This window comes from Trichosurus vulpecula, chromosome 1, assembly GCF_011100635.1.
Source record: "Trichosurus vulpecula isolate mTriVul1 chromosome 1, mTriVul1.pri, whole genome shotgun sequence".
Lineage (NCBI taxonomy): Eukaryota > Metazoa > Chordata > Mammalia > Diprotodontia > Phalangeridae > Trichosurus > Trichosurus vulpecula.
In genome coordinates, this window is record NC_050573.1 from 65887680 (window position 1) to 65909431 (window position 21752).

Genomic DNA, 21752 nt, shown 5'->3' on the forward strand with positions numbered 1-21752 from the left:
GCAAGGTATTAGAAAACTGAAAAGGTAGAAAGAGATTAGCTTATGAAGGTTTGCAATATCAAACAGAGGATTTTTATTTTATCCTGGAGGCAATAGCAAATTGCTTGGCATAGGTGACAGGGTAAGACCTGTACTTTAGGAAAGTCACTTTAGTGGCTAAATGAAGGATGGACTTGACTGGGAGAGAGAATTGAGGAATCCAACATTCCCACCTCCCAATATTTTCCCAAGAAGTACTTGTGTCCTTTTCTTAGGGGCAGGAGCAAACCCCATCATGGAGAGAAGGCAATTCTGCTAATGAGCCTTCTAAGGGCATCTTTTGTTCCTTATTCCTTACACTATAGATGAAGGGGTTCAACATGGCAGTGACCACAGAATACATTGCTGCGGCAACTGTGCTCTTCCAGGAAGAGTGGTTAGCAGAGGAGCTCAAATGTACTCCAAACCCTGTGCCATAGAATAAAGAAACAACAGAGAGGTGAGACCCACAGGTAGAAAAGGCTTTATACTTACCCTGAGCAGATGGGACTTTCAAAATGGAAGAACAAGTCTGACTTTAAGAGAAAAGCATCCCAGTGAGAAGGAGAACACTCAGAAGTCCAATAACAAAACATATGTAGGCATAATTGAGAGTGTCAGAACAGGAGAGTTTCAGAATCTCAGAAAGATTACAGAAGAAGTTCTGAATTTCATGATCTGTGCAGAAGGAAAGCCATGAAGGAGGGAGTCTAGAAAGCTTATTTAGGAGAGCAGCACCATCTGGCCACAGAGTTGGGGGCTCATGATGACTGTATAGCATAGAGACTGACAGATAGCAACAAAATGGTCATAGGCCATTGCAGCAAGGAGAAAATTGTCCAAACAAGCAAAAACAATAAAGAAGGACGTCTGGGCAAGACAGTCAGCATAGGGGATGGCCTTGTTTTGTGTCAAGATGCTCACCAAAATCCTGGGGACTGTGGTGGATACCATGCAGATATCCACAAAGGACAATTTGGAAATGAAGAAGTACACGGGAGTGTGGTGGTGAGAGTCAGAGCCAATGGCCAAGATTATGAGCAGGTTTCCAACCACTGTGACAAAATACATGCTCAAGAACAGCCCAAAGAGGGGCTCCTGCCCATGTGATTTTTCAGAAAATCTCAGAAGGATAAATTCAGTAAATCATGTTTGGTTTCCTGGTACCATGGGGCTGACTTTTCTGCTGAGAAAGAGAAATGAGAAGCGCATGGCATGAAAATATAATTATCCCTGTATATGAAATGGAAAGAACTCTGACTCTGTCCAGACTCTGGCTTGGAATTTCTAAGTTCTGTCCCTGAACTTGCCACTTATTACCTTTATGATCTTGGACAAGTCACTCTTTCTACATTCCACCTCAAAGCAAGATGAAGGACTTGAACTTAATGACTTTTAAGATTGTTTTCAGTTCAGATAGTCTTTGAAATATAAGCAACCACATTGAGAAATGAACATTTTATGCACACCACCTCAAATTTGCTCTAAGGGTCAATGATATCAAAGAAGATACCATGGACAGGACAGGTCCATTCCTGCAGGCAATAGTAGAGGAGACAACAGTGATCTGGTATGACTGAAGGTTTGGGCCATCCATTCTTCAAGTGAAATCATAAAATCACAGAGGACAAAACTGTACCCCACAAAATATCTCATATTTCTCAGTGTTGGAATGATTTATATTCCTATAAATTTGTTTAGTTCCCGGTGTATTTTAGGTATAAGGTTTTTATGAGAAACCCTGCTTAGAATGATTTTTCCCCAGTTTTCTGCTTCCCTCCTAAACTTTATTTCATTGGCTTTGTTTATACAAAAACTTTTCAATTTAACATAATCAAAATTATCCATTTTGCATTTTGTAATGTTTTCTGTCTCTTCTTGCTTCATGAATTCTTCCCTTTCCCACAAATCTGACAGGTAAACTTTTACTCGCTCTCCCAGATTGCTTATAGTATCAGTCTTTATTCCTAAATCATGATCCTGTTTTGACTTTATTTTGATATATGGTGTGAGATATTCTTATATGCCCAGTTTCTGCCATACCATTTTCTAATTTTCCCAGCAGTTTTTGTGAAATAGTGAATTCTTAACCCCGAATCTGGATTCTTTGGGTTTCTCAAAGAGTAGATTGCTATAGTCATTGACTTCTCCGTCTTGTGTACCTATCCTATTCCACTGATCCATGACTCTGTTTGTTAGCCAGTACCAAGTAATGTTGATGACTGCTGTTTTATAATACAGTTTAATATCTGGTATGGCTAGGCCACCTTCCCTAGCATTTCTTTTTATTAATTCTCTTGATGTTCTGGACATTTTTTTCCTCCATATGAATTTTATTATTATTTTATCCAGCTCTATAAAATAATTTTTGGTCGTTTTATTTGTATGGCAATGAATAAATAAATTAGTTTATGTAAAATTGTCATTTTTATTATATTAGCTTGGCCTAACCATGAGCAACTGATGTTTTCCCAATTATTTAGGTCCAGTTTTATTTGTGTGAAAAGTGTTTTGTACCTGTGTTCCTATAGATCCTGGGTTTGTCTTGGCAGGAGACTCCCAAATATTTTATAGTGTTTACAGGAACTTTAAATGAAATTTCTCTTTCTATCTCTTGCTATTGGGCTTTGTTAGTAATATATAGGAATGCCAAAGATTTATGTGGTTTTATTTTATATTCTGCAACTTTGCTGAAGTTTTTTTTATTACTTCAAGTAGTTTTTTACTCGATTCTCTAGGATTCTCTAAGTAAATCATCATATCATCTGTAAAGAGTAATAACTTAGTTTTTTCCTTGCCTGTTTTAATCCCTTCAATTTCCTTTTCTTCTCTTATTGCTAAAGCTAACACTTGTAGTATCAAATTGAATAATAGGAGTGGTAATGAACATCCTTGTTTCACCCCTGATCTTATTGGGAATGCATCTAGCTTATCCCCGTTACATATAATTCTTGCTAATGTTTTTAGGTAGATGCTATTCACAATTTTAAGGAAGTCTCTGTTTATTCCTATGCTTTCTAGTGTTGTTAATAAGAACGGGTGTTGTATTTTGTCAAAAGCTTTTTCTGCATCTGTTGAGATAAACATATGGTTTCTGCTAGTTTTGTTGCTGATATAATCAATTATGCTGCTAGTTTTCCTAATAGTGAAGCAGCCTTGCATTCCTGGAATAAATCCTACCTGGTTGTAGTGTATTATTCTTGTGGTAATCTACTGCAATAGTTTTGCTAATACTTCATTTAACATTTTTGCATAAATATTCATTAGGGAAATTGGTCTGTGATTTTCATTGTCTGTTTTGACTCTCCTTGGTTTGGGTGTTAGTATCACATTTGTGTCTTCAAAAGAATTTGATAGGACTCCTTCTTTGCCTATTTTCCCAAATAGTCTCTAAAGTATGGGAATTAATTGTTCTTTAAATGTTTGATGGAATTCACATGTAAAACCATCTGGCCCTGGAGATTTTTTCCTACGGAGTTCATTGATGGCTTGCTCATTTTCTTTTTCTGAGATGGGGCTATAGAGGTATTTTACTCCTCTTCTGTTTACTTGGGAAATTTATATTTTTCAAATATTCATCCATTTCCCTCAGGTTGTCACATTTATGGGCATACAATTGGGCATAATAATTCCTATTTCTTGTTTGAATTTCCTCTTCATTCAAGTTTCATGGAAACCTTTGAGGTCAAATTTGCCTCTTTATATTTATATCTCCATTAATCATTTTTGTTGGCCATACTACTGCATTCCTGAATTGACATCTGAGAAGAATAGTCATTTTTTCTTGAGTCAGACCGTGAAATTCTGAATGTTTTAATTGCTATTGTTCCTATTTTGTGGCAATTTTCTTTCATAAATATCTTCATGGCTAGACATATAATCATCCCCACTCTGTTCTTTTTGCTTTTCCTATATAGCCTCTGGGGGTAATATTAGTGACAATAAGTAGCAGTTACAAGGAGGTAGATTTTTACTCAGTCTAATAAAGAATTTTCTCACGACTAAAGCAGTGAGTCAAATAGTGAGAATGGCCAATTATTGGGCAAGAATTTTCCTCTAATTGAAAGGGTTCAAGAAAAAGATGGATGATCATTTTTTTCAGGGACATTTTAGATCTAAAGAGGATCATTTAATAAGAAGTTTGGGTAGAGGGTCTCTTAGAATTCTCCTGTGAGTTTGAATTCATAAAAAAGAGAGCCAAGGATGAATCAATTCGTATCCAGCATTCATTAAATGCCTACATTGTTCCAGGTGTTGAGCTAAGTGCTTTGGATACAAAACCAAATATGTGACAGTCTCCACCTTCTAATTCTTTACTTTCCACAGGGAACAAATAAACAAATATTATGCAGTAAATTTGTGGGAATTGGGGACAACACTCACAACTGGGGAAATCAGGAAGTCTTGTTGTAACTAGCAGTTGAACTCAGCCATAAATGGAGCTGGGAATTGAAGATATAGAGATGAGTATGGCCTCCCCTCTTTTCCAAGAATGGGAAACAACCTCTGTTGAGGCTCTGAGGGGAGAGATGGAACATCAATACAAACAGATGAGTTTGACTGGAACATAGAGTATTTGGGGGGGCAGGTCTGTGAAATCAGACTAGGAGTGTACGTTGGACTTGTTAGGAAGGGTTTTAAATGTCACAGCAGATGAAATTTTATCCTAGCTATATTAGGGAGCCAGTGAGGGATCTTAAGCAAAGTAGTGAACTGGTCAGATCCATGTTTGGGGGTAATGATGGCAAAGATGGTTACAAAGCAATTGGATTTTGAAAAGATGCACACATTCAATGTCTCGTTGTCAAGTGGAGCTGATCATAGTTTCCCAGAGGCTAGGTTATCAGAGCTCCAGTTCTCCTAGGTGTAACTAAACAAGAAAGACTCCATGGATGGTATCAGGCAAAGAAGAAAGAGGCTCATCATGAGAGGATTAACCACCATGTGATGAATGTTTTTTAAACACAGCAACTCATAATGACCATCTACAAAGACAAGGAAGAGTTGGGGCCTAGACTCCCAATGATGACATCCCATCTTGATTTTCTCTGTTTTTTTCTTTTCTGCAAGTATAAAATATTTCACAATTTAAAAAACATTTTTGTATTCAATATTTGATTTGATGTACAGAGAAAAAATGTTTTAGGTTTTCAGGGCAGGTCTTCCAATTCCCAATACAGAAATAACAAAATTGAAAGATAAAGATACTAAGTGACCTGGCCAAGGGCACACAGCTTCTGAGTGCTAGACTGGACTAAATCCTGTCTTTTTCAATCCATTTTCAGCCCATTTTGAGCTGGAAAATATCGTGAAGAAACAGGAGGTGTTCCGTCAGATTTAGTTATAGTGGCAACACCAGCAATAGAGGCTTTAAAGAATGAGATCCAGGTAATTTATAACCAACAGGAGCAGAGTCAGCCAGTAATATAGGAATCTTAAGCTTCATCAACCAGCATTTATTAAGTTCCTAATATATGCCAGGAATCCTGCTAAGCTTTTGGGATACAAAATGAGGAAAAAAACTGTCCCTGACCACAAGGATCTCACAATCTAATGAAAGAGACAACATGGAAACAAATATATACCTCCAAGCTATATACAAGATTAATAGGAAATCATTAACAGAAAGAATGGATTAGAAGTAAGAGGGGTTGGGAAAGATTTCCAGTAAAAATGGATTATTTAAAAAAATGCATCTTAAATGAAACAAAAGAAACCACTTGGTGAAGTTAAGCAGAGAGAGTATTCCAGACATGGTGGACAGCCTGAGAAAATACCAAGAGCCAAGAAATGATGTATCTTGTTCATGGAACAGCAAAGAGGCTCACTGGATGTAGGCATACATGGTTTGAAGTATGGTATTAGAAGAATGGAAAGGTAGAAAGGACTAGATTATGAAGGGATTTGAATGCCAAAGGAAAGATTTTTTATTTGATCCTGGAGGCAATAGGGAATCCTTGGTATTCATTGCTTAGGACGGGTGCCAGGGTCAGACCTATACTTTAAGAAAATCACTTTAGTGGCTAAATAGAGGATGGATTTGAGTGGGGGAGAGAATTGAGGAATCCAACATTTGTATCTCCTATTATTTTCTCCAGTACCTGTGTTGTATTGTAGGGAGCAGGAGCCAGCCCTATCACTGAGCAGAGGCACTTCTTCTAATGCTCTTCCTAAGGGCATCTTTTATGTCCTTATTCCTTAGTGTATAGATGAAAGGGTTCAACATGGGAGTGACCACAGCATACATTGCTGAGGCAACTGTTTTCTTCCAGGAAGAGTGGGTATCAGAGGAGCTCAAATATACTCCAAACGCTGTGCCATAGAAAAGGAAACAACAGAGAGATGAGACCCACAGGTAGAAAATGCTTTGTACTTACCCTGAGCAGATGGGATTTTCAAAATGGAGGAACAGATCTGACTATAAGAGTAAAGGATCCCAGTGAGGGGGAGAATACCCAGCAGTCCAGTAACAAAATATATGTAGACATAATTGATGAGAGTGTCAGAACAAGAGAGTTTCAGAACCTCAGCAAGATCACAAAAGAAGTGCTGAATTTCATGTTCTGTGCCGTGTTACCATCAGACTGTGAATAAGAGAGTTTAGAAAGCTTATTATCCAGGAGAACAGTGCCAGCTGGCCACAGAGGCGAGGACTCATGATGGCTGTATATTGTAGAGGGTGACAGCCACAAAACGGTCATAGGCCATTGCAGTGAGAAGGAAATTGTCCAAACCAGCAAAACACAAAAAGAAGTACATTTGGGCAAGACAGTCAGCATAAGGGATGGCCTTTTTCCGTGTCAAAATGTTCACCAACATCTTGGGGACTGTGGTGGATACCACACAGATATCCACAAAGGACAAATTGGAAAAAAGTAGTACATGGGAGTGTGGAGGTGAGAGTCAGAGCCAATGGCCAACATTATGAGCAGGTTTCCAACCACTGTGACCAAATATATGCCCAAGAACAGCCCAAAGAGGGGACCCTGCTCATCTGGTTTCTCAGAAAATCCCAGGAGGATGAATTCAGTAAATTGTGTTTGGTTTCCTTATACCATGGAGCTGATTTTTCTGCTGAGAAAGAGAAATGAGAAGAGCGTGGCATGAAAATACAGTTATCCTGGTATATGAAATAGGAAGAAGTCTGACTCTGACCAGGCTCTGACTTGGCATTTCTGGTTCTGTCCCTGTCTCTGCTACTTATTACCTTTCTGATGTTGGACAAGTTACTCTTTCCACATTCCACATCAATGGAAGACAAAGGACTTAGGCCTAATGATCTCTAACATTCCTTCCAGTTCAGACAGTCTTAGAAACATGAACAGTCACACTTAGAAATAAACATTTTATGAAACCCAACTCAGATTTTCTCTAAACATCAATGATCATTGTGCTTTGGGATAAAGATGGAGATACCATCGGCAGGGTAGGATCATTCCTGAAGACAATGGCAGAGGGAGAGGACAGTGATCTGGTATGACTGAGGCTTTGGGCTGTTCATTCTTCAACTGAAATCATAAAATCACATAGAAATGGAAGTGACCTCATAGGACACAGAAATAGAAGTTACCTCATAGGGCACACAGGACAAAACTGTACCACATGAAAATCCTGGCACTAAAATATACCCAGTAGGTGGGCATCTAGCCTTTCCTTGAAGACCTCCATGGAAGGGAAACCTCTCAGCTTCCTGAGGGAGCTTATTCCATTTGGGCTTTGCTCTCACTTTCCTTTCTCTTGAGTCAAAATAAGACTGTTTTCAAGTTCTATCCAATGTTTTCATTCTACCCTCTGAGTACTTGCAGAACATGTTACATATTTTTTCTCTCATTTAGCTCAAGTAACTCTAGTTCCTTCAGCTTGTCCACACAGGCCCTTCACCATCCTGGTTGCTTTCCCTCGCATCCCCTCCAGATCATCAATGTCTTTTCTAAGTTGTGGTATCAAGAACTAAACACAATTTCAGGTGAGGTCTGACTATGGTCAAAGACAATGGGATGATCACCTTCTTATTGGAAGCCATGTCTCCTTTAATGTAGGCTAAAGTTTGTTTAGGTTATTTTGTCTGCCATATGACTGCTGACTGATAGTGAGCTTATAGTTCACTGGAAACCTCCAGATCATTTTCAGATGAGTAATGGTCTTGTGTGTCGGGGGAATGTGTGCTGTTGGGCTTGTGTGCTTTTCCCTTTCTCATATGCTGTAACTACACATATCTGGCAGTGGATGGGTTCAACCTTCCAGTATTTGGTTAGCCTGTGTTGCAAAGTCTCCCCTGTGATATCCTAGGGCTGCGTATATGAAAGGGCAACTCATTGAAGCTCTGTTCCATTAGCCTTGAAAGGGTTTTTGGAGCTCCCATCAATGATACCTTCCAGTTCTGACTTCTGTTCTCTATTCCCTTGAAACTCAGACTTCTATAGCCCATCCCAGCTGACAGTATGTTTTAAGTTCCTTTCCTTTGATGCATATATTTTTGAAAATAATGACCCTCACTGGAGCACATGGCTCAGGTTAACGATACTGTAGATGGAAGATACATGTTGGTTGGTGTTTCTAGAGAGAATGGATTCAGTTCTAAAACTTTAGGGTCAAGTTAAAAACTTCAAAAAACTTCAGGGCTCCCTGGTGTTTTTTTCATATTAACAAGAAAAGTCAGAACCAGTCTCAGTAAAAGAGACAGAATTCCTAGAAGGCTAATTCCGCTGAAGATTCTAGAACCACTGAATCTCAGAATAGACATGGACCCCAGAAATTATTTATTTCAACCTACAGTTACATAAGAATGCTCCCTACATGACCCGTGAAAAATGTGACTTAGGTACCAAAAGAGCACACTGAGCTCTTCCTACATGGGTAGGCAGGCAGTTGGCATTTATGAAAAATTTACTGTGACAGATACTGTGCTAAGTTCTGGGGTTATAAAAATAATAAGTTAGGGGGTGAGGCAGGGAGAGGGAAGTTACCAGTATAAGGACATGATGACAGAGCCTGGAGACATAGGCGCAGACAGGAAGAGAACAAAGGACAAACCTGAGCTCTTTCCCACAATGGGGAACTCCTTGAAGGAAGTCATCAATGAGAAAAGGAGGGTCACTTGGGGGAATGATTTTGAAGGGTAAGAATGCCTGGACACTGAGTCATGACTTTGAAATCCACAGTCAGAAATGCAGCAAGTAGGGGAATAAATTAATTTTATCTTATAGAAGAGAAGTCATTATCTAGCTATTGTTTGAAGACATCCCATTAGCAGGGATCCACAGCCTCCTGAGAGAAACCATTTCACATTTTCAAACCTTTACTTGTCAAAAAGTTTGTTTGCTGGTTTGCTTGTTTTCTGAGGTCAAGTCTAAATTTGTCTCTTTGATACGTCCTCTCTAGTCTAAGGAAAATGTTTCATTCCTCTTGCTTGTCCTTCTAACACTTAAAGAAAACTACTACTCCAGAAAAGGTAGGATCAGGGCACACATATCTATTATAGGCAGATAACTTGAAGCCCATATGAGGCAATACACAGGGAGTTGAAAAAAGGAGTTTCTTCGCATTTTGGGGATGGTGTTAGTGGTAGTAGCAAGACCATATCCTGTTGGGGTCGATGCCCAGTTAGAGAGAAGTATCAATCTGAAGGGCTATCATAACCAGGCCAAAGGTCTGTACTAATTCACACTTAGCATATCTTCATTAAGATCCTCAAGTCTTTTTCACAAGTGTAGGATATACTCTGGGGTTCCTTTCCTAACTCACACTCAGACTATCTTTCCCCTCAGGTCTTAGGGGTAGCCCTGAGTGGTTTGGGGGTGGTTCTCTAATACTTATAAACTTAGTGCTTATTAACTTCTGCTCATATACTCTAATGCTTTGTACTTTATAATACTTTAAATACTTATACTTATAAAACTTATAAACTTAAATACTTATACATTTCTGCTAATATGATTCCTCTATTAATTTTGAGTTTATATATATTAGACATCCTTAATTAGTTTCTAGAGAGGGATTTTTACTAAGGTTGAGTACTATGACAGTTTGTATAAAATAACCCATCCCTCCAAAGGAAAAAAAAACAGCACTGATATATTCTCCCACAAGTACAGAGATCATGCAGGGGAAAGTGGGATCAAATTCAGAGAGTAGTTGCTGCAAAGGGGTAGCACAGCTTGTGGAAGTCTTTTTCCTCACGGTCCTTTTCTCCCTTTCTTGGAACTCTCCTGAAATTCCTCCTAGGCATGGTGTAATTTCTGCCTGTGATTCTGGTAGAGTCCTAGCGCTATATTTTTAAAGATGTTTTTCCTTCTATCAAGTTTAATTTTTTTGCAAGTTCCATGCATTATTCATAGTTCTGCTCTTTGAAAATCACACCTTATTTTTCTCATAGCCATCCTTCAAATATTTTAAAGAAGTTATCTCCCTCATCATGATATCACAGATCCAGTCTTACCTATTCCTTAAAACCCTTCTACCCTTTTTTGTCTCCCTTCTCTCTCTCTCTTCCCACAGCCTAATCATCCCCACATCCCCACGGCCTTGGAGGCAGATAAATGCAACAACTAACTGACAGTTGATCCGTGTCTCTAGTTCACCAGTATCATTGCTCTGTAGACCATTAAACGACCTGGTACCAAATGCTTCCTGGATAGGAATAGTCCCTCATAGTAGACCTCAAAAAATACTGCTTACTTTTCATAAGCTGGTTTTTGTCCCTGTGTCCTCAGCAAAAGTCTGAGAGTGCAGAGGAATGGGGATAGGAATAGACTGCAGAAAGGATGGAGAATGTGAAAGAGGAATATAACAGAATCAGGAATAATAAATCAGAATTTCAGATCATCTGGTCTAACTCCTATCAGAAGCAGAAAGAGAGAAGGAAAAAAGACCAAATGGATAGGGTGGATAAGAAATCACAAAATCAATAAAAATCATATTAAGGTCATTGGTAGCATACGATAGGAAGCAATGTGTGAATCAAAGAGCCAATGCTCCTGCCGAATTTAAGAAAATCTAAGGAAAGTGCAGATACATTGCAGGGATCATTCTTACATCACATGATAATGTCTATAAAAGGGAGAACCAGACAGCTATAGGTACATTGATGGACCATATTCCAAATACTATAGATTCTTTGACTGTTTCCTTATTGCAGGGATCATTCTTACATCACATGATAATGTCTATAAAAGGGAGAACCAGACAGCTATAGGTACATTGATGGACCATATTCCAAATACTATAGATTCTTTGACTGTTTCCTTATCATATATTTTTTTCCTGGCAATCTGTGTAGGAATGGCAGCCCATCCTCTGAAAGCTCCCTATGTTTTTGACTACCTTCAAATCATAGTAAATGGTTTCAGCCTACCAATCAGCTATCATTGGTGTAAGAAGTGCTCTCATCCCCTCACCTGCCCTTACCACACTCCCTACCCCTATGTCTTGTGCCCTCAGTGATAAGGTCAGCCTACAGTGTCTTTCAGAGGTCTATAGAATCACAAGAGTTATCTACTAGATCAGTACCTTTTTTCTGGGATTAGGGGCATAGCCCTCTGTCTTTACTAAGCTTTTTATTAGGACATCTGAGACTTAGCTCTGGCTAAAAATTGTCCCTGGTGTTTGGATTACACTTGGCTGAGATGGATTCAGCCACACCAGACTCATATCTCTGCTATTGTGACAAAAATAAAAATGCATCTTTCTGAGATAATTTAAGGTCACCAAAAATTCCACAAAGATAATCTCCTTTGACTTCGCAAAAAACCACCATGAACTCAATAAGGAATTTCTGATCAGCATTTTATGGCTCAGGGCCCAAGAATGAAAATAATTAGACCAAAGTCTCACTGGCAAGGATGGAACTAGAACATGACTCAGAGTACAGGGTTTATTCTACTTTCCCTCACTTTTTCTTCCAAACATGGTCCTGGGCTGAACTCTGGGCTTTTAAGTAGACTCTGCTTTTCTTGCTCTATGGACTGGATTAGGCTACAGTTTGATTGGTGCTGGGTTTGGTAGAATCTCCTCGAATTTCTGAGCAACAACAGGCTGCTTCTCTTTTCCCTTACTTCCCACTTCTTTTACGCTCTTCTTTTCCAACCTATACTACATCTAGTCAGTTACTGAACATAACCAACAGGACAAGTTTGGCTGAATATCTCCTGGAATGGAGGCCAAGGAAGACAGATATTTTGGGTTCCAGAAAAAAAGTGGGGAGTTTCAGGAGTTTCAGGGTTAATATCTCTGGGAGGCATAAGCAGACTCCCTCTTGGCCTGATATAGCTGGTATCTGGTCCTGTGAAAGAACAGGAAGAATATTTGAAATTTCTAGTGCGTAAGAGACTCAATTCCCCAAACTCTTTGTTAGAAAAACCATGTCATTGTATTTCCTGTCCCTGAACAGCTAAACTCTCCATGGGGCAGCAAACTATGGCAGAAGTCTTCTTAACAGTGAGATTTGGACATCTTGATCAGGAATGTCCCTCAGAGGCTCTTCCATCCAATCTGAATCTTCTACTATGTTCCCAAGAAGGACCCCACTGTTTCCCAGGGCATGCCATTCTGCTGTTGTAGTTGCTTTAATTGCAAGAAAGTTTTTGCTTCTGCTGAGCCAAAATTGGCCTCCTTGTGGGTTTCCCTCATTTTTCCTCATTGCATCTTCTGGGACCAAGCAGCACAAATGCAATCACTCTTCCATATGAGATAATTTCAAACCATAAAGACAGCTGTCATGTCCAACTGAAGTTTTCTCTTCTTCAGAATAAACATCTATAGTTCTTTAATTGGTCTTCATACATATTATCCTTGTCATTTCACTCCCCAACCTCAGTCTAAGACCATATATTTATTCCTATTAAATTTCATCTAATTTGATTTGCTCAATTGTATGACTGATCAAGATCTTTTTTTGGTTTTATATGTGTAGTCATGCCAAACATATTTTTTTTTACTAAATTTATTTTTTATTTTTAGTTTACAGCACTCAATTACATAAGTTTTAGGGTTCTAAATTTTCTCTCCTCTCTACTTCCCCTTACCCCTCCAAGACAGCATGTAATCCAATGTAGCAACTGATGTTTTTCCAGTTATTTCAATCTAGCTTTATTTCTGTGAAAAGTGTTTTTGACTGTGTTCATATAGGCCCTGGGTTTGTCTTGGCAGGTATACACCCAAATACTTTATAGTGTTTACAGTAATTTAAATGGAATTTCTCTTTCTATCTCTTGTTGTTGGGCTTTGTTAGTAATATATAAGAATGCCAAAGATTTATGTGGGTTTATTTTATGTCCTGCAACTTTGCTAAAGGTTTTTATTATTTCAAGTAGTTTTTTACTTGATTCTCTAAGTAAACCATCATATCATCTGCAAAGAGTGATAACTCAGTTTCTTTTTTGACTATTCTAATTCCTTCTATTTCTTTTTCTTCTCTTATTGCTAAAGCTAACATTTCTAGTACCAAATTGAATAATCAGGGTGATAATGGACATCCTTGTTTCACCCCCAATCTTACTGGGAATGCATCTAGCTTATCCCCATTACATATAATGGTTGCTGATGTTTTTAGGTAGATGCTATTCACAATTTTAGGGAAGACTCTGTTTATTCCTATGCTTTCTAGTGTTGTTAATAAGAATAGGTGTTGTATTTTGTCAAAAGCTTTTTCTGCATCTATTGAGATAATCATATGGTTTCTGCTAGTTTAGTTGTTGATATGATCAATTATGCTGATAGTTTTCCTAATATTGAAGCAGCCCTGCATTCCTGGAATAAATCCTACCTGGTTGTAGTATGTTACTCTCATGATATTTTGCTGCAATCTTTTTGCTAATATTTTATTTAAAATTTTTGCATCAATATTCATTAGGGAAATTGGTCCATAATTTTCTTTCTCTTTTTTGACTCTTCCTAGTTTAGGTATTAGTGCCATATTTGTGTCATAAAAAGAATTTGGTTGGACTCTTTCTTTGCCTATTTTCCCAAATAGTCTCTAAAGTATGGAAATTAATTGTTCTTTAAATGTTTCATAGAATTCACACATAAAAGAATCTGGCCCTGGAAATTTTTCCTAGGGAGTTCATTGATGGCTTGCTCAATTTCTTTTTCTGAGATGGGGTTATTTAGGTATTTTATTTCCTCTTCTGTTAACCTGGGTAATTTATATTTTTGTAAATATTCACCCATTTCCCTCAGGTTGTCACATTTATGGGCAAACAATTGGGCAAAATAATTCCAAATTATTCTTTTAATTTCCTCTTCATTGGAGGTGAATTTACACTTTTCATTTTTGTTGCTGTTAATTGAGTTTTCTTCTTTCTTTTTTTAAAATCAAATTGACCAAAAGTTTATCAATTTTATTGGTTTTTTCATAAAACCAGATCTTAGTTTTATTTATTAGTTCAATGGTTTTCTTGATTGCAATTTTATTAATCTCTCCTTAGGTTTTCACTATTTTTTAATTTGGTATTTGATTGGGGATTTTCAATTTGTTCTTTTTCTAGCTTTTTCAGTTGTATGCTCAATTCACTGATCTCCTTTTTCTCTGTTTTATTCTTGTAAGCATATAGAGATATAAAAGTTCCCTAAAGAACTGCTTTTGCTGCATCACATAAGTTTTGGTATGTTGTCTCATTTTTGTCATTCTCTTGAATGAAGTTAGTAATTGTTGCTATGATTTGTTCTTTGACCCACTTATTCTTTAGGATTAGATTATTTAGTTTCCAATTGATTTTTAGCTTATCTTTCCATTGTCCTTTACTAGAAATAATTTTTATTGCGCCATTATCTAAAAAGGATACATTGACTATTTCTGCCTTTCTGTACTGGATTGTGAGGTTTTTATGCCCTAGTTAGTACATGGTCAGTTTTTGAGTACGTGCCATGAATGGCTGAGGAAAAGATATATTCCTTTCTTTTTATTTCATATGTTAGTTTTCAACACTGATTTCCACAAGATTTTGCGTTACAAATTTTCTCCCCATTTCTACCCTCCCCCCCATTCCAAGATGGCATACATTCTGATTGCCTCGTTCTCCAGTTAGCCCTCCCTTCTTTCACTCAACTTCCCCGCCTCTCAACTCCTTTCCCTTTACTTTCTTGTAGGGCAAGATTGATTTCTCTGCTACATTCCCTATATATCTTGTTTCCCAGCTGCATGCAAAAAACAACTTTTTACAAATTTTTTAAGCATCTGCTTTTAAAACTTTGAATTCCAAATTCTCTCCCCTCTTCCCTTCCCACCTACCCTCCCTAGGATGGCAAGCAATTCAATGTAGGCCACACATGTATTATTGGGTAAAACACTTCCACAATGCTCATGTTGTGAAAGGCTAACTATATTTCCTTCCATCCCATCCTGTCTCCCTTTATTCAGTTTTCTCCCTTGACCCTGTCCCTTTTCAAAGGTGTTTGCTTTTGATTACCTCCTCCTCCTATCTTCCCTCCCTTCAACCATCCCCCCTTTTTATCCCCTTCCCCTTACTTTCCCGTGGAGTAAGATACCTAAGTAAGTGAGTATGTTCCCTCCTCAAGTTGGATCTGATGAGAGTATGATTCATTCATTCTCCCCCACCTGCCCCTCTTCCCTTCCAACAGAACTGCTTTTTTTGCCACTTTTATGTGAGATAATTTGCCTCATTCTATCTCTCCCTTTCTCCCTCTCTCAGTATATTCCTCTCTCACCCTTTAAATTTATTTATTTTTTAAGATATGATCCCTTCATATTCAATTCATCCTGTGCCCTCTGTCTATATTCCCTTCAACTCCCCTAATAATGAGAAAGGTCTCAGGAACTACACACATCATCTTTCCATGTAGGAATGTAAACATAACAGTTCAGCTTTAGTAAGTCCCTCATGAATTTTCTTTCTTGTTTACCTTTTCATGCTTCTCTTGATTCTTCTATTTGAAAGTCAAATTTTCTATTCAGCTCTGGTCTTTTCATTGTGAAAGCTTGAAAGTCCTCTATTTTATTGAAAATCCATATGTTGCCTTGGAGCATTATACTCAGTTTTGCTGGTTAGGTGATTCTTGGTTTTAATCCTAGCTTCTTTGACCTCAGGAATATCATATTCCAAGCCCTTTGATCCCTAGAAGCTGCTAGACTTTGTGTTATCCTGATTGTGTTTCCACAATATTCAAATTGTTTCTGGCTGCTTGCAGTATTTTCTCCTTGACCTAGAAACTGGAATTTGGCAACAATATTTGTAGGAATTTTCTTTTTGGGATCTTTTTCAAGAGGCAATTGGTGGATTCTTTCAATTTCTATTTTACTCTCTGGTTCTAGAATATCAGGGCAGTTTTCCTTGATAATTTGTTGAAGGATGATGTCTAGGCTCTTTTTTTGATCATGACTTTCAGGTAGTCCAATAATTTTTTGCTTACCTCTCCTGGATCTATTTTCCAGGTCAGTGGTTTTTCCAATGAGATATTTCACATTGTCTTCCATTTTTTTCATTCTTTTGTTTCTGTCTTATAATATCTTGATTTCTCATAAAGTCACTAGCTTCCACTTGCTGCAATCTAATTTTTAAGGTAGTATTTTCTTCACTGGTCTTTTGGACTTCCTTTTCCATTTGGTTAATTCTGCCTTTCAAGGCATTCTTCTCCTCTTTGACTTTTTGGAGGTCTTTTGACATTTGGGTTAGTCTATTCTTTAAGGTATTAGTTTCTTTGGTATTTTTTTGTGTCTTCTTTAGCAAGTCATTGATTTGTTTTTCATGGTTTTCTCACATCACTCTCATTTCTCTTCCCAATTTTTCCTCTACTTCTCTTACTTGCTTTTCCAAATCCTTTTTGAGCTTTTCCATGGATTGAGACCAATTCATATTTTTCTTGAAGGCTTTTTATGCAGGCTCTTTAATTTTGTTGACTTCTTCTGGCTATATGTTTTGATCTTCTTTGTCACCAAAAAAGGAATGTAGAGTTTGAGTTCGAGTCTGAGTTTGAGTGTGAGTTTGTTTTCACTGCCTGTTCATGTTCCCAGCCAACTCCTTGATCCTTGAGCTTTTTGTAGGGATATGATTGCTTGTAGAGTAGAGAGTACTTTCTTCCATGCTTTAGGGTCCAAGCACTGCTGTTTTCAGAGCTACTTCTACTCCACCATCACCCCAGGCTCTGTCCCAGCAGCACTCCTCCTCCCCCAAGAGCCACCAACCAGGACCACAATACAGATCTAAGCAGGGCACAGCAAGAGAATCTTCTTTTGCGCCCACAAAGCACTACTTACATTCCCACTCTGATCCACTGCTAGATTCCTCACTCCATGTGAGCCAGGGACTTGGGAAGCAGCTGATGGTGGAATTCTGGAAGCAGCCTCAGGAGCTTCCTGCTTTGCTACTGCCACTGCTGCACCACCTCCTCCACTGGCAGAGTTGGTGGCTGGAGTGCTCTGAACTCGATCCCACAATTTCCGCCTTTGCACTCTTTGGCATTTATGGGTTGAGAAATCTGGTAACTGCCACAGCTCACATGGCCCCAAGGCCTGTTCCAGCTGGCTGATACTGGGTCTGGTCTGTCCTGGCACAGCCCATGCTGGGCTGCCCAGCATGCCTCTCAGCACTGTGTGATAGGCCATTCCCAGCAATTATGCAGTGTCTCCTGGTCTGGAGACTTGTTTCCCTCTGCTATTTCATGGGTTCCGCATCTCCAGAATTTGTCGAGTGCCATTTTTTTTCACAGGTGTTTGGAGGGATTTGGGGGAGAGCTTAAGCAAGTCCCTGCTTTCCAGCTGCAATCTTGGTTCTGCCCTCTGATATATTTCTTTCTATCCCCATTTAGTTTTCTCCAGAGATCTATCATATCTCCCTTTTCTAAAATTCTACTCACCTCCTTAACTTCTTTATCATTTATTTTGAGGTTAGAGTTATCAAGTTCAGAGAGGGGGAGGTTGAGGTCCCCCACTAGTGTAGTTTTGTTGTCTATGTTTTCCTGTAACTCCCTTAACTTCTAAGAATATGTATGCCATACTACTTGGTGCATATATGTTAAGTAATGAAATTTCTTCATTGTCTATGGTGGCTTTTAGCAGGATATAGTGTCCTTCCTTATCTCTTTCACTTAGATCTATCCTTGCTTTTGCTTTGTCTGAGATTATGATTGCTAACACTGCTTTTTTTTTACTTTAGCTGAAGCATAGTATATTCTATTGCAGCCTCTTACCATTACCCTATGTGTATCCCCCTGTTTCAAATGTGTTAGTTGTAAACAACATATTGTAGGATTATTGTTTTTAATCCATTCTGCTATTTGTCTCTGTTTTATGGGAGAGTTCATCCTACTCACATTCACTGTTATGGTTACTATCTGTGTCTTTTTCTCCATCCTATTTCTCCTCCTGTTTATGTTTTTATTTCTCCCTTCTCCCTTCCACTCCTCAAAAGAGTTTTGCTTTTGGCTGCTGCTTTCCTCAGTTTTCCCTCCCTATTGACTCCCCTACCTTATCTTACCCTTTCCCCCTTGCTACTTCTTCCCTCCCTTCTGACCACTCCCCTTTTCTTTCACCTTTCTCCTCTTTCTGTTTGTAGGACAAGTTTGATTTCTGTACTTATCAGAGTATGTTATTCCCTCCTTGAACCAAATGTGATGAGCATAAATCTCAAATACTGCTCTTCTCCCTCTATTCTTTCACTCTACTATATGTTTCTGTGCCTTTTCATGTGATATAATTTACCCTTTTCTACCACCTCCTTACCTCTTCTTCCGGCACCATCCCTTTACACCTATTAATTCTGTTTTTATCATTATATGAATTACTTTATACTGACACCCTCAGTCTATGTCTATCCCTTTCAATTGTCATAGTAACTGTAGTATTCTCAAAACTGACATATATATATATGTGACATATATAAAACAACATAATCCTGTATAAGAATGTAAACAATTGGATCTTATTGAATAACAAGTTTCACCCCACTGCCTGTTTACCTTTTTATGTCTCTCTTGAATTTTGTATTTGAAGATCAAATTTTCCATTGAGCTCTGGCCTTGTTGTCAGAAAGGTCTGGAATTCCCTTATTTCATTGAATGTCCATCTTTTGGCCTGAAAAATTACGCTCCTTGGTTGATCCTTGGTTGCAGTACAAGCTCCTTTGCTTTTCAGAATATCATATTCCAGTTCTTCCTGTCTTTTCATGTAGAAGCTGCAAGATTCTGTGTGATCCTGACTGTAGTTCTATAATAGCTGAATTGTTTTTTTCTGACTGCTTGCAGTGTTTTCTCCTTGAGCTGATAATTCTGGAATTTGGCTCCAATATTCCCTGGAGTTTTCAATTTGGAACCTCTTTCAGGGGCTGATCGGTGGATTCTTTTGATGACTATTTTATCCTCTAATTCTAGGACCTCAGGGTAGTTATCCTTCCTAATTTCTTGAAAGATACTGTCCAGGCTCTTTTTTCATCATGGCTTTCTAGTACATCAATAATTTTTAGATTGTCTCTCCTGGATCTATTTTCCAGGTCAGTTGTTTTTCCAATCAGATATTTCATGCTTTCTTCTATTTCTTCATTCTCTAGATTTTGTTTGACTGATTCTTGATGTCTCATAGAGTCATTAGCTTCTACTTGCCCAATTCCAATTTTTAATGTATTGTTTTCTTCATTTAGCTTCTGAACCTCCTTTTCCATTTGGTTAACTTTACTTTTCAAGCATTCATTCTCTCCAATTAGATTTTGAACCTCCTTGAACATTTCACCAATTTTACTTTTTAAAGATTTATTCTCATCGGTGAATTTTTTCCATTTTTCTTTTACCTCTCTAATTTGGTTTTTAAAATCCTCCTTGAGTTCTTCCAGGGATGCTTTTTGGGCTTGAGACCAGTTCATATTCCCTTTTGAGGTTTCAGATGTGGGTATAGGGTTAATATTATTCTGATCTTCCCTGTCTCCATAAAAAGAACCAATAGTCCTCTGTTTTCTGGATTGCTTCTTGATGTTGGTTATCTTTTTCCTCTATTTTTTGTTTCTTTTTTAATATTTTATTATTTATTTAATATTTTAGTTTTCAGCATTGATTTCCACAAGATTTTGAGTTACAAATTTTCTCCCCATTTCTACCCTCCCTCCCATTTCAAGATGGCATATATTCTGATTGCCCCATTCCCCAGTCAGCCCTCCCTTCTGTCACCCCATTGCCCACCATCCTCTTTTCCCTTACTTTCTTGCAGGGCAAGATAGATTTCTATGCCACATTGCCTGCATATCTTATTTCCCAGTTACATGCAAAAACAACTTTTTTTGTACATCTGCTTTTAAAGCTTTGAGTTCCAAATTCTCTCCCCTCTTCCCTCCCCACTCACCCACCCTAAGAAGGCAAGCAATTCAACATAAGCCACACATGTATCATTATGTAAAACCCTTCCACAATACTCATGTTGTGAGACTAACTATATTTTGCTCCTTCCTAACCTATCCCCCTTTATTCAATTTTCTCCCTTGACCCTGTCCCTTTTTGAAAGTGTTTGCTTTTGAGTACCTTCTCCCCCTATCTGCCCTCCCTTCTACCATCCCCCCTTTTTATCTTCTTCCTCCTTCTTTCCTGTGGAGTAAGATACCCATTTGAGTGTGTATTTTATTCCCTCCTCAAGTCAAATCCAATGAGAGCAAGATTCACTCATTCCCCCTCACCTGCCCCCTCTTCCCTCCCAACAGAACTGCTTTTTCTTGCCACTTTTATGTGAGATAATTTACCCCATTCTATCTTTCCCTTTCTCCCTCTCTCAATATATTCCTCTTCCATCCCTCAATTTGATATTATTTTTCTTTAGATTTCATCCCATCATATTCAACTCACCCTGTGCCCTGTGTCTACACACACACACACACACACACACATATATAAGTATATGTATGCATATTCCCTTCAGCTATCCTAATACTGAGGTCTCATGAATTACGCACATCATCTTTCCATGTAGGAATGTAAGCAAAACAGTTTAACTTTCATAAGTCCCTTATGAGTTCTCTTTCTTGTTTACCTTTTCATGCTTCTCTTGATTCTTGTGTTTGAAAGTCAAATTTTCTATTCATCTCTGGTCTTTTCACTGAGAAAGCTTGAAAGTCCTTTATTTCATTAAAAATCCATATTTTATCCTGGAGTGTTATACTCAGTTTTGCTGGGTAGGTGATTCTTGGATTTAATCCTAGCTCCATTGACCTCCGGAATATCATATTCCAATCCTTTCTATCCTTTAATGTAGAAAGTGCTTTGTCTTGTGTTGTCCTGATTGTGTTTCCACAATACTCAAATTGTTTCTTTCTGTCTGCTGGCAGTATTTTCTCCTTGATCTGGGAGCTCTGGAATTTGGCGACAATATTCCTAGGAGTTTTCTTTTTGTTATCTTTTTCAGGAGGCGATAGGTGTATTCTTTCAATTTCTATTTTACCCTCTGGCTCTAGAATATCAGGGCAGTTTTCCTTGGTAATTTCTTGAAAGATGATATCTAGACTCTTTTTTGATCATGGCTTTTAAGTAGTCCAATAATTTTTAAAGTATCTCTCCTGGATCTATTTTCCAGGTCAGTGGTTTTTCCAATGAGATATTTCACATTGTCTTCTGTATTTTTATTCCTTTGGTTCTGTCTTATAATATCTTCATTTCTCATAAAGTCACTAGCTTCCACTTGCTGCAATCTAATTTTTAAGGTAGTATTTTCTTCAGTGGTCTTTTGGACCTCCTTTTCCATTTGGCTAATTCTGCCTTTCAAGGCATTCTTCTCCTCATTGGCTTTTTGCAGCTCTTTTGACATTTGGGTT

General features: G+C 38.1%; 2 pseudogenes; both read right to left on the reverse strand.

Annotated features, from left to right (window-relative positions):
* Positions 1 to 272: 272 nt before the first annotated feature.
* LOC118829974 lies at positions 273 to 1188 on the reverse strand (annotated as a pseudogene).
* A 4966-nt stretch (positions 1189 to 6154) lies between these two features.
* Positions 6155 to 10246, reverse strand: LOC118830064 (annotated as a pseudogene).
* Positions 10247 to 21752: the final 11506 nt, after the last annotated feature.